This window comes from Callospermophilus lateralis, chromosome 12 (assembly GCF_048772815.1).
Source record: "Callospermophilus lateralis isolate mCalLat2 chromosome 12, mCalLat2.hap1, whole genome shotgun sequence".
NCBI lineage: Eukaryota > Metazoa > Chordata > Mammalia > Rodentia > Sciuridae > Callospermophilus > Callospermophilus lateralis.
In genome coordinates, this window is record NC_135316.1 from 2,742,120 (window position 1) to 2,756,706 (window position 14,587).

The following is a 14,587-nucleotide window of genomic DNA, read 5'->3' on the forward strand; positions in this document are numbered from 1 at the left end:
ACTAGACAGGACACATCCATTGATGCATTCTCTTTTTTAATGTCTACAACCACGGACACAGTGGGATACACAGACACAGAAATATTGCATTGTGAAACGACTTATTAGAAACAGTCCTCTCCAAATCAAACAAACCACATTTCCTACTTATTCTCAGAACATGAGACAAAACCACAAACTCACACCCACACCCACAAAGCACCTCCTTCCCCCAAGTAGGTCTTTGATTATCCAGTGTTTTCTCTGGCATGTCAGCCATACTATGTTCCCCCGAAATGTCCTGTCCTGTCTCAGATCTGGTGTCTTTGCCAACTCTTTGAAGTAGTCAGGAGCAAGGGGTTAACACTATCTGCTTTCTCAGGAAACACCCCTCTTCAGAGCTTTCCTGGTATTTGGCCATCCTCACTTCAGTAGGTACCAAGAAAGACTGACTCTGTCCTTGGTAAATCCAAACAAGTGAGACCACTGGGACTGGGACTGGGACTGGCTCTGGGTGCCTGGCTTCCTGGATCCAACATTCAGAGAGTTCCATCACCAAGAAAGTGAGGTGAGGTCACTTCTTCCAGGAACTGAATGAGGTCACTGCCTTGGGAACCACTTTGTCCTAACAGTTGCTTCCAAGTGTCCCATGAGATGGAGGCTGCCCCAATTCCTGTGACATTTTCACAAGTTAGAATGGTATATCAACCATAGGCACCCGGGAACAGTTCTCCACACAGGCCTGGATTGGTCCATCATCTCTACAGTAAGAAGAGAGAGGCTGATTCAGACACAACCCATCATCCTGACCAGGTTGTTTGCCATGGAAGATGACTTTTGCTCTCTCAGGTCCTTCATGCTTGTCTACATGTTTTCCAGGGATAATTTCTGCATGGACCTTTGAGGTTCTCAGTAGGTGGAAGAACCCCTACATTCCTGTATTGTAAGACCAACTCTGTTCCAGCTCTTCTGTTAAGTGAGATTGAGGGAACTGTGTATGGTTAGGGTTAATAACATGTTTGATTTGGGTTAGGAATCATTCTGTGGGATGAATAATGGTATTGGGCACCTATGATATTTATATGAACATATAGGTGAAATATAAGTATGAAAACAGAAATCTAAGTAAGATTTGAAGCCCAGAAGGGCATTGGGCCCTTGATTGGTATACTTAGCTTTGAATTATGTTCTGCACAGATTTCTCAGATGAATTGATATACAATGGCATAGGTCCGTGTACATTGGATGATTGAATGTCTAAGAGAACATCCAGTCAAAAAGGGATAGTCGTTTGGATTAGGAAGACAGTCTGTAGGTTTCAGAAGAAGAGTGAGTACAGGATTTGGACCGAAAGTTCTTTAGCAATAGGATCTCGGTTAGAGAGTGAATGTCAATGTCAGCACTTGTGAAAGGGCAGTCACAATGATAAACTGGGGAAAATATGTAGGAAAACAGATATCCATAGAGACATTAGGGAATCAGGCAAACTATAAAGTGAATGGTAGGATTAGACATTTTCAACAGGGTTGAGGTTGAATATATAATTTTAAGAAGAAACAAATATATAGTCACAAATAGGATTGACTTTTGAGAGCATTAGGCAACCCGGACATGGATATTTTTAGTAATCCATGTTTACTTTCCATTTAGGCTTCGGTAGAATCATAAGTGTGACCATTGCATTTTTTTGTCCAGAATTTTACTTTGATAAAATGTATATGTAGATCAGGTGACATGAGTATTTCTTCCATTATTTCTGGGAGCAATATTTTGAAGTCGTATGAATTATTATTGGGGGTACAAAGAGCTGTACCTTGTGTCTATGAATATAGAGATAATGCATGAATAGACCATACTGGGAATAAATTATATAACTGGTTCCACTTTAAATAATCGATTAAATTGATATTTGAAAATATATAAGAAATCATGTTTTGATATACTGTCATTCATTTCAACCAGTTATACATCTAATGTTATTATTATGTTTATGGTTTATCATGAAGTGTGTGTGAGTTTTGCTTCAAAAGTGATTATGGAAATGGAAAATAATGTGTTTGGAAAGAAGTTTCATGAAAAGACCAGTCAAGAAACCTGGGGGAATACATGTGTTCTGAAGCAGGATTTGATTGAAAGTGAAACAAATGCCTATAAATTTATGAACTTGTGGATGATGTATATATTCTATGATGTGGATAAACTGAAGAAATAGTAATGTACCAGTGTCGAATAAAAATGAGCCTCAAAATACACATCATGTCCCATAGGAATCTAATTGCATTGATGTTAAACTAGGTCAGTTACTGTAGAAATATTAAGATTTGAATGCACCAATCACTGAAGTTATTTCTCAGTACTAGGAAACAAATAAGTATTTCAGGTGGATGAATATTTCTGAGAATAATCTTGTGAAAATTTGATTATAAATCCACATACATGAACATAAATGAATTTTGGGACTGTATATAAGACACATATTTTTCATATTTTGAAAAATCTGCAGACTATACACACACACACACACACACACACACACACACACACAGAGAACATCCACACAGACATTAAAATGTAGCAATATATATGCCAATGGAAATTCATCATGAAATATATATCATCCACCTATCCAAAAATATATATTTTACAGAACATAGATTTATGTATAATTTTGCTCCACTAGGAAGCTCACCCATAGATTGAATATTCAGTTCCAACGGAGTTTAGGATGAGTGATCTTTTCTCTCAATTTGTATTTGCCAAGTAAACCACCTCACAAAAATGTACGTGTGATACCAGGTAGCATTCTATATGTACATATAAAAATACATGTGTTGAATAGGCTTCAGAGAAAGGGAGACAGAAATACACATTTTTTTTTTTATTTTGAAAACACATTGAGAACTATTTAATTAAAAATTGACTAGATGTATAACACCTAAAGTTTATCATGCAAAAGGCAAGTCCAAATATACACCATGCCTCCTTTAAAGCGCTTGTATTTCTATTCTGTTTTGGTTAAGACACAATTAGAGGAAAAGAGTTAGAAAATTTGTGAATACATATCTGGAATGGAAAATGCTCACGAGTTCACAAACTTGGAAATGGTTGAGGAGTTTCCAAAAGCAAACGACACGGTAAACACTCCACAAACACGGATCTCTTCTCGACTAAAAACTTTTTGAGAAATTGCCTCTGAGGTTGGGCACTTGAAATATATGTTGTTGTCAGAAGTTTTAGCTTTCTTTGTAGTGAGACCATCAAAGCTGGGTCTGCATCTATGTGACGTGGAGAATATGGTTTCATATTTTCCAATGAACATGAGGCAGCAGTGCTGAATTACCTCTTTTTAGGTAAACTGTGGCCACTGTGGGCTAAGTGTCTCCCCGTGTGGACTGTGAAGCCATTTGGTCATCCTCCACTTTTCGTGGTGTTTCTTGCTGCTGCACTTGGAGTTTGGTATTTGCTTCACGACATAAAAGGAGTTCAACTGGGACACAGTGCTGGAGGGAGTTCTGTCAATTGTGGTGGGTCAGGTTCTGCAGGAAAATGCACCAACCAGGCTTCTATCCCTCATAGCTTGCCCCATTGCTCCCTTTTTCATAGCAACCTGATTCTGAACATTGCCTGAAACCTCTCTATATAACAATATTCCTCTACATACAAGGGTCTGCTGGCTGCACCAGGTCAATCACAAGCTATTTGGAAGCCAATGGCATATCCACATGGCCCTACCACAGATGTTTTGTCACACACCTGCCCACAACAACTCTAGATGCACTACTCAGCAGGTTCAAAATTACTGGCATCTCTGTTCTACACCAAGAACCTCACCCCCCCCACAGGTGCATAGGCCTATCCACAAGTATGGCTGTATGTTGGATCGGTAGTCAGTGAAGGGTATGATCCAATTGCAGTGGTATCAACCTAAGACAGAAGGCTGACGCCTAGATGTCAGTTTTTCCAGTGATGGGTAAGAACCATATGTTGAATTGGACAACCTATCAGTCACGGTCCTTAAGCCACATTGCTTGTTGTTTAATTAATCAGAAGGGGGGAGATGCTGAGGGCCATTGCTAAGTAAGAATGATGCATGGCATGCATTAGGTCATTTGCAGTGTCATTGCGTGTAAGGTGACCTTGCTCAAGGACCAGGGCGGATCCAGGTTTAGGGTGGATCCTGCTGGGAATAGGGAGAATCCCGCTTCTTGGGTTTAGGGCGGTTCCAGGTTTAAGGTGTACCCTGCTGGGAATAGGGCTTATCCTGATGCCTCAGGGATGCCCGCTCCTTGAGTTCCCCTTGAGTTCTCGTGGGATTCACAGAAGTTTTGGGATTCAGAACATGATTTGGCCCCAGAACGTATTTGTAGGGTGCCAGTGTGAGTTTGGGAATAAAGAATTTCTGTTTGAATCTACAAGGCTGTGAGTGGCTCGTGATTTTGTGCCGAGCTAGTCTGCCGCAGCCCATTGATAATGCAAGCTGCTGTGCATTCATAAATTGGGCAGGACGAATGCTGGGAAACTTTCTACTAGACTGGACACATCCTTTGATGCATTCTCTTTTCTAATGTCTACAACCACGGACACAGTGTGATACATTTTCCTACTGAATCTCAGAACATGAGACAAAACCACAAACCCACACCCACACCCAGAATGACACCTCCTTCCCCCAAATAGGTCTGTGACTATCTGGAGTACCCTCAGAATTATGGGCCATACTATGATCCCCTGAAATGTCCTGTCCTGTCTCACATCTGGTCTCCTTGGCCAACTCTGTGAAGTTGTCAGGAGCCAGGAGTGAGCCACTACCTGCTTTCTCAGAAAAAGCCCCTCTTCTGAACTTTCCTGGCAATTGGCCTCCTCACATTAGTAGGTACCAAGAAAGACTGACTCTGTCCTTGGTAAATCCAAAAAAGTGAGACCACTGGGACTGGGACTGGGACTGGCTCTGGGTGCGTGGCTTCCTGGATCGCAAGTTCAGAGAGTTTCATCACCAAAGAAGTGAGGTGAGGTTACTTACTTCAGGAATGAATGAGATCACTGCCTTTCCAACCACTTTGTCCTATCAGTTGCTTCCATTGGTCCCATGAGATGGAGGCTGCCCCTACTTCCTGTGACACATTCACAAGTTAGAATGGTATATCAACCATAGGCACCCAGGAACAGCTACCAACACAGGCCTGGTTTGGTCCATCTTCTCTACATTAAGAAGAGATAGGTTGACTCTGACACAACCCTTCCTCCTGACCAGGTTGTTTGCCATGTAAGATGACTTTTGCTTTTTCTGGTCTTTCATAGCTGTCTACATCTTCTCCAGGGATCATTTCTGCATGGAGCTTTGAGGTTCTCAGCAGATGGAAGATCTACTACAATCCTGTATGTAAGACCAACACTGTCCCTGCTCTTCTGTAAACTTAGATTGAAGGAACAGTGTATGGTTAGGGTTAATAACATGTTCAATTTGGGTTAGGAATCATTCTGCTGGATGATTAATGTAATTGGGAACTTGCGAAATTTATAAGAATATAGAGGTGAAATATATGTATGAAAAAAGAAATCTAAGTAATATTTGAAGCCCAGAATATCATTGGGCCCTTGATTGGTATAGTTAACGTTGAATTACATTCTGCACAGGTTTCAAAGATAAATCAATACACAATGGCATAAGACCTTGTACCTTGGATGATTGAATGTTAAAGGGAACATCCACTCAAAAAGATAAAGTCAGTAGGATTAGGAAGATAGTCAGTAGGTTTAGGAAGAAGAGTGAGTATTTGATTTGGAACAAAAGTTCTTCAGCAATAAGTTATTGATTAGAGTGTGAATGTAAATATCAGCACATGTGAAGAGTCAGTCACAATGATGAACTGGGAAAATATGTAAAAACAATGATAGCAATAGAGACATTACGAAATCAGGCAATGTATAAAGTGAGGGATAGAATTAGACATTTTCAATAGGGTTGAGTTTGAATATATAATCTTAAGAAGAAACAAATATGTAGTCACCAATAGGATTGACATTGACCTGGACATGGATGTTTTTAGTAATCCATGTTTACTTTTCATTTAGGCTTTGGTACAATCGTAAGTGTGACCTTTGCATTTTGTGTCCAGAATATTTCTGTGATTAAATGTATATGTAGATCAGGTGACATGAGTACTCCTTCCACTGTTTCTGGGAGCAATATTTTGAAGACGTATAAATTAGTATTGGGGGTACAAAGAGGTGTACACTGTGTCTATGAATATAGAAATAATGAATGAATAGACCATACTGTGAATAAAAATATAACTGGTTTTACTTTAAATAATGGAATGAATTGATATCTGAAAGTATATAAGAAATCTTATATTGGTATACAATCATTCATTCCAACCAGTTGTACAGCTAATGGTAATATCAGAGTTATAATTTATCATGAAGGGGATGTGAGTTTTTCTTCAAAAGTGATTATGGAAATCGAAAATAATGTGTTTGGAAAGAAGTCTCATGAAAAGACCAGTCAGGAGACATGGAAGAATACATGTGTCCTGAAGCAGTAACTGATTGAAAGTGAAACAAATTCCTATAAATTCGCGAAAGTGTGCATGAAATATATATCCTAATGTGTCCATAAACTGAAGAAATAGTAATGTACCAGTGTTGAATAAAAATGAACATCGAAATACAAATAATGTCCCATAGGAATCTACTTGCATTGATGTTAAACTGGGTCAGTAACTGTATAAATATTAGGATATGTATGCACCATTCACTGATGTTAGTTTTCAGTACTAGGGTTATTATTATTTTTAAATTTTAATTTTCATTTTTTATCATTATTATTATTTTTTTAAATTATTTCTTTCTTTATTTTCTGTTTTTTTCTTTTGTCTTTTCATTTCTTTTCAATTTTCTTATTACCCATTCCTTGAATTCTACCTGCCTACTCTCATTCTCTTTAGTGACTTCTTTCTTTTCCTTCTAATATCTTTCCTCCCAAGCATCAAATAAATTTATAAGAGTAAACAGTAACTTTGCAGTCAAACAAAACAAGAAGTAACAAGAGACGCATAAACAAGCAAGAAAGACAAGGAGTACAAACAATGAAGAACAGCCTAAATATTCAGAAGGACCTAGAGTCATCAGAAAAATTGTCATATAAAGAACTCTAGAAATACCTTAGACACATAGAATGAAACCTTAAAGATGATACGAGACAGTAAATCCAAACAGTGAAAGAACACATTGAAAATGAATTACATAAACAGATAAAAAAAGAAGATAAGCATCTTTATCAGGAAATAGAGATTATAAAATGAAATCAAACAATAATTCTAGAAATGAAGAAAATGATAAACCAAATTAAAAACTCAACTGACAGTATCATTAACAGAGTGGAGCAAGTAGAAGCCAGAACGTCAGATAATGAAGACAAAATATATCATCTTGAAAAGAGTCTAGCCAACTCAGAAAGGCTGATAAAAAATCACGAGAAAAACATCCAAGAGATATGGGATAATATAAAAAAAAAAAAACAAACTTACGAGTCATCGGGATAGAAGAAGGTTCAGAGATTCAATCCAAGGGAATGAGTAACCTGCTGAATGAAATAATTACAGAAAACTTGCCAGAAATAAAAAAGGAAACAGATATACAAATTGTAGATGCATAGAGGACACCGAGCACACAAAATCACAGTAGACCAATGCCAAGACACATTTTTAAGAAGATATTCAACATACAGTACAAAGAGAAAATACTAAAAGCTACAAGAGAAAGTAGGCAAATTACATTCAGAGGTAAACCAATAAGGTTAACAGGAGATATTTCATCACAGACGATGAAAGCGAGAAGATTCTGGAACAACGTATTTCAAACACTGAAAGACAATGGATGCCAACCAAGAATTCTGTATCCAGCAAAATTAAGCTTCAGGTACACAATGAAATAAAAATCTTTCATGATAAACAAAAGCTAAAAGAATTTGCTGTCAGAAAACCAGCATTGCAAAGCCTCTTGAGCAAAACACTACACAAGGAAGAAATAAAAAACAACAACCAAAGCCATCAGTGGGATGTGCCTTGGAAATGACAGAGTGTGGAGGGAAAGCTAATCATGCAGAAACAATCTAAATTTTTAAAAAAGATAAATATTCAAATATGGCTTGCAGTACAAACCAAACATCAGTAGAAACTCTAAACCTTAATGGCTTAAACTCTCCAATAAAGCAACATAGGATGGTAACTTGGATTAAAAAAACAAATCCAACAATATGCTGCCTCCAGGAGACACATCTGACGGAAAAAGACATACACAGGCTGAAGGTGAAAGGTTGGGAAAAAATATACCACACACACGGTCCTCGCAAACAAGCAGGGGTGGCCATCCTCATATCGAATAAAATAGACTTCAAGAATATTTAATCCAAAGAAATAAGGAAGGACATTATATACTGTTAAAAGGAAACATTCATCAACAACATATAACAATTATCAATATTTATGCACCAAATAATGGTGCTGCACCATTCATAAAACAAATTCTCCTCAAGTTCAAGAATCAAATAGACCACAACACAATAATCATGGGTGACTTAAACACACCTCTCTCACCATTGGACAGATCCTCCAAACAAAAGTTAAATAAAGAAACTATAGATCTCAATATCACAATCAATAACCTAGACTTAACTGACATATATAGAATATATCAACCATCATCAAGTGGATATACTTTTTTCTCAGCAGCACATGGATACTTCTAAAAAATACACCATATTTAATAACATAGGGCAACCCTCAGTAAAGATAAAGGGGTGGAGAGAATACCATGCATTTTATCTGATCATAATGGAATGAAACTGGAAATCAATGATAAAAAAAAGAAGGAAAAATCCTATATCACATGGAAAATGAACAATATGTTACTGAATGATTAAGGGGTTACAGACATAAAGTTCTTCTGACATCAAGGAGGAAATCAAAAAACTCTTAGAGATAAATGAAAATACAGACACAACTTAACAGAATCTATGGGACACAATAAAAGCAGTTTTAAGAGGGAAATTCATCGCCTGGATGTCATTCCTCAAAAAAAAAAGAAAAACCAACAAATAAATGAGCTCACACTTTATCTCAAAGCCCTAGAAAAGGAAGAACAAAACAACAGCAAATGCAGCAGAAGGCAAGAAATAATTAAAATCAGAGCAAAAATCAATGAAATTGAAACAAAAGAAACTATTGAAAAAATTAACAAAACTAAAAGTTAGTCCTTCGAATAAATAAACAAGATTGACAGACCCTTAGCGATGCTAACGAAGAGAAGAAGAGAAAGAAATCAGATTACTCACATACGGGATGAAAAAGGCAATATCACAACAGATGCTACAGAAATACAGAAGACAATTAGAAATTATTTTTGAAACCTATATTCCAATGAAATAGAAGATAGTGAAGACATCAATAAATTTCTTAAGACATATGATTTGCCCAGATTGAGTCAGGTGGATACACACAATTTGAACAGACCAATATTAGTGGATGAAATTGAAGAAGCAATCAAAAGACTACCAACCAAGAAAAGCCCAGGACCGGATGGGTATACAGCGGACTTTTACAAAACCTTTAAAGAAGAATTAATACCAATATTTTTCAAGTTATTTCAGGAAATCGAAAAAGAGGGAGCTCTTCCAAATTCATTCTATAAGGCCAATATCACCCTGATTCCGAAACCAGACAAAGACACCTCAACGAAAGAAAACTTCAGACCAATAACTCTGATGAAACTAGATGATAAAATCCTCAGTAAAATTCTAGCGAATCGGATACAAAGGCACATCAAAAAAATTGTGCACCATGATCAAGTATGATTTATCCCTGGGATGCAAGGATGGTTCAATATATGGACATCAATAAATGTTATTCACCACATCAATAGACTTAAAGATAAGAGCCATATGATCATCTCAATAGACACAGAAAAAGCATTCAACAAAGTACAGCATCCCTTTATGTTCCAAACTTTAGAAAAACTAGGGACAACAGGAAATTACCTTGACATTGTAAAAGCTATCTATGCTAACTAAGCCTCAGGCTAGCATCATTCTGAATGGAGAAAAATTGAAGGCATTCCCTCTAAAATCTGTAACAAGACAGGGATGTCCTCTCTCACCACTTCTATTAAATATAGTTCTCGAAACACTGGCCAGAGCAATTAGACAGACGAAAGAAATAAAAGGCATAAAATTTGGAAAAGAAGAACTTAAATTTTCACTATTTGCGGATGACATGATTGTATACCTAGAAGACCCAAAAGGGTCTACAAAAAGACTACTAGAACTAATAAATGAATTCAGCAAAGTAGCAGGATATAAAATCAACACGCATAAATCAAATGCATTCCTGTATATCAGCGACAAAACTTCTAATATGGAAATGAGGAAAAATACTCCATTCACAATATCCTCAAAAAAAAAATAATACTTGGAAATTAACCTAACAAAAGAGGTGAAATTTTTATACAATGAAAACTACAGAACCCTAAAGAGAGAAGTAGAAGAAGATCTTAGAAGATGGAAAAATATACCCTGTTCATGAATAGGCAGAACTAACATCATCAAAATGGTGATATTACCAAAAGTTCTATATAGGTTTAATGCAATGCCAATTAAAATCCCAAAGGCATTGCTTGTAGAAATAGAAAAGGCAATCATGAAATTCATATGGAAAAATAAAAGACCCAGAATAGCAAAAGCAATTCAAAGCAGGAAGTGTGAATCAGGCGGTATAGCGATACCGGATTTCAAACTATATTACAGAGCAATAGTAACAAAGACAGCATGGTACTGGTACCAAAACTGGCGGGTGGACCAATGGTACAGAATAGAAGACACAGAGACAAATCCACAAAGTTACAACTATCTTATATTTGATAAAGGGGCTAAAAGCGTGCAATGGAGGAAGGATAGCATCTTCAACAAACGGTGTTGGGAAAACGGGAAATCCGTATGCAAGAAAATGAAACTGAAACCCCTCCTCTCACCATGCACAAAAGTTAATTCAAAATGGATCAAGGACCTTAATGTCAAATCAGAGACTCTGCGTCTGATAGAAGAAAAAATTGGCTATGATCTACATATAGTGGGGTCGGGCTCCAAATTCCTCAAGAGGACACCCATAGCACAAGAGTTAATAACAAGAATCAACAAATGGGACTTACTTAAACTGAATTTTTTTTTTCTCAGCAAGAGAAACAATAAGAGAGGTAAATAGGGAGACTACATCATGGGAACAAATATTTACTCCTCACACTTGATCTAGCTATTGCTCTTCTTGGACTATTCCCTGAAGACATTAAAAGAGCGTATTACAGGGATACTGCCACATCGATGTTCATAGCAGCACAATTCACAATAGCTAGACTGTGGAACAAACCCAGATGCCCTTCAATGGATGAATGGATTACAAAAATGTGGCATCTATACACCATGGAGTATTACGCAGCACTGAAAATGACAAAATCGTGGAATTTCCAGGGAAATGGATGGCACTAGAGCAGATAATGCTTAGTGAAGCTAGCCAATCTCTAAAAATCAAATACCAAATGTCTTCTTTGATATAATGAAAGCTACTAAGAATAGAGCAGGGAGGAAGAGCATGAAAAAAAGATTAACATTAAACAGAGACATGAGTTGGGAGGAAAAGGGAAAGAACAGGGGAATTTCATGGAAACGGAGGGAGACCCTTATTGTTATACTAAATTACATATAAGGGGTTGTGAGTGGAATGGGAAAATAAAGAAGGTGAGAAATGAATTATAGTAGATGGGGTAGAGAGAGAAGATGGGACGGGACGGGAGGGGGATAGTAGAGGATAGGAAAGGTAGCAGAATACAACAGTTACTAGTATGGCATTATATAAAAATGTGGATGTGTAACCCATGTGATTCTGCAATCTGTACTTGGGGTAAAAAAGGGAGTTCATAACTCACTTGAAGCTAATGTATGCTAATGTATGAAATATGATATGTCAAAAGGTTTGTAAGGTTTTGAACAACCAATAAAAAAATAAAAAAAAAGAAAAAATTAACAAAACTAAAAGTTGGTTCTTTGAAAAAATAAATAAGATCGACAGACCCTTGGCCATGCTAATGAAGAGAAAAAGAGACAGAACTCAGATTACTAACATACGGGATGAAAAAGCCAATATCACAACAGATGCTACCGAAATACAGAAGACAATTAGAAATTATTTTTAAAACCTATATTCCAATAAAATAGAAGATAGTGAAGACATCGATAAATTTCTTTAGTCATATGATTTGCCTAGACTGAGTCATGAGGATACACACAATTTAAACAGACCAATATCAATGGATGAAATAGAAGAAACAATCAAAAGACTACCAACCAAGAAAAGCCCAGGACCGGATGAGTATACAGTGAAGTTTTACAAAACCTTTAAAGAAGAATTAATACCAATACTTTTCAAGTTATTTCAGGAAATAGAAAAAGAGGGAGCTCTTCCAAATTCATTCTATAAGGCCAACATCATCCTGATTCCGAAACCAGACAAAGACACCTCAACGAAAGAGAACTTCAGACCAATATCTCTGATGAACCTTGATGCAAAAATCCTCAATAAAATTCTGGTGAATCGAATACAAAAGCACATCAAAAAAATTGTGCACCATGATCAAGTAGGATTCATCTCTGGGATGCAAAGATGTTTCAATATACGGAAATCAATAAATGTTATTCACCACATCAATAGACTTAAAGATAAGAACCATATGATCATCTCAATAGACACAGAAAAAGCATTCGACAAAGTACAGCATCCCTTTATGTTCAAAACACTAGAAAAATTAGGGATAAAAGAAACTTACCTCAACATTGTAAAAGCTATCTATGTTAAGCCTCAGGCTTATTTTCTGAATGGAGAAAAATTGCAGCATTCCCTCTAAAATCTGGAACAAGACAGGGATGCACTCTATCACCACTTCTATTCAATATAGTTCTCGAAACACTGGCCAGAGCAATTAGACAGATGAAAGAAATCAAAAGCATAAAAATAGGAAAAGAAGAACTTAAATTATAACTATTTGCTGGTGACATGATTCTATACATAGAAAACCCAAAAGGGTCTACAAAAAATTACTAGAACTAATAAATGAATTCAGCAAAGTAGCAGGATATAAAATCAACACGCATAAATCAAAGGCATTTCTGTATATCAGCAACAAATTTTCTGAAATGGAAATAACCCTTCTGAAAAACAGTCCATTCAAAACATCTCACAAAACTCAGATATCAGTGTGAACAGTAAAGACTTATATATCAGCGACAAATCCTCTGAAAGGGAAATGAGGACAATCACTTCATTCACAATATCTTCAAAAAAAAAAAAAAAAACAAACAAACTTGGGAATCAAACTAACAAAAGAGGTGAAAGACTTATACAATGAAAAGTACAGAACCCTAAAGAGAGAAATAGAAGAAGACCTTAGAAGGTGGAAAAATATACCCTGTTCATGGATAGGCAGAACTATCATCATCAAAATGGCGATATTACCAAAAGTTCTCTATAGTTTTAATGCAATGCCAATCAAAATCCCAACGGCATTTCTTGTAGAAATAGATAAAGCAATCATGAAATTCAAATGGAAAAATAAAAGACCCAAAAATACAAAAGCAATTCTAAGCAGGACGTGTTAATCAGGCAGTATAGTGATACCAGATTTCAAACTATATTACAGAGCAATAGTAACAAAAACAGCATGGTACTGGTACCAAAATAGGCGGGTGGACCAATGGTACAGAATACAGGACACAAGAGACTAATCCACAAAGCTACAATTATGTTATATTTGATAAAGGAGCTAAAAGCATGCAATGGAGGAAGGATAGCATCTTCAACAAATGGTGTTGGGTAAACTGGAAATCCATATGAAACAAAATGAAACTGAATCCCCTCCTCTCGCCATGCACAAGAGTTAACTCAAAGTAGATCAAGGAGCTACATATCAAATCAGAGACTCTGCATCTGTTAAAGAAAAACTGGCTCCGATCTACATATTGTTGGGTCAGGCTCCAAATTTCTTAATAGGACACCCATAGCACAAGAGTTAATAACAAAAATCAACAAATGGGACTTACTTAAACTGAAATTTTCTTTCTCTCAGCAAGAGAAACAATAAGAGAGGTAAATAGGGAGCCTACATCATGGGAACAAATATTTACTCCTCACACTTTCGATAGAGCCCTAATATCTAGAATATACAAAGAACTCAAAATATTAGACAATAAGATAACAAATAACCAAATCAACAAATGGGCCAAGGACCTGAACAGAAACTTCTCAGAGGAAGACATAAAATCAATCAACAAGTACATGAAAACATGCTCATCATCTCTAGCAGTCAGAGAAATGCAAATCAAAACCACCCTAAGATACCATCTTATTCCAGTAAGATTGGCAGCCATTAGGAAGTCAAACAACAACAAGTTCTGGAGAGGATGTGGGGAAAAGGGTTCTCTTGCACATTGCTGGTGGGACTGCAAATTGGTGCGGCCAATTTGGAAAGCAGTATGGAGATTCCTGGGAAAGCTGCAAATGGAACCACC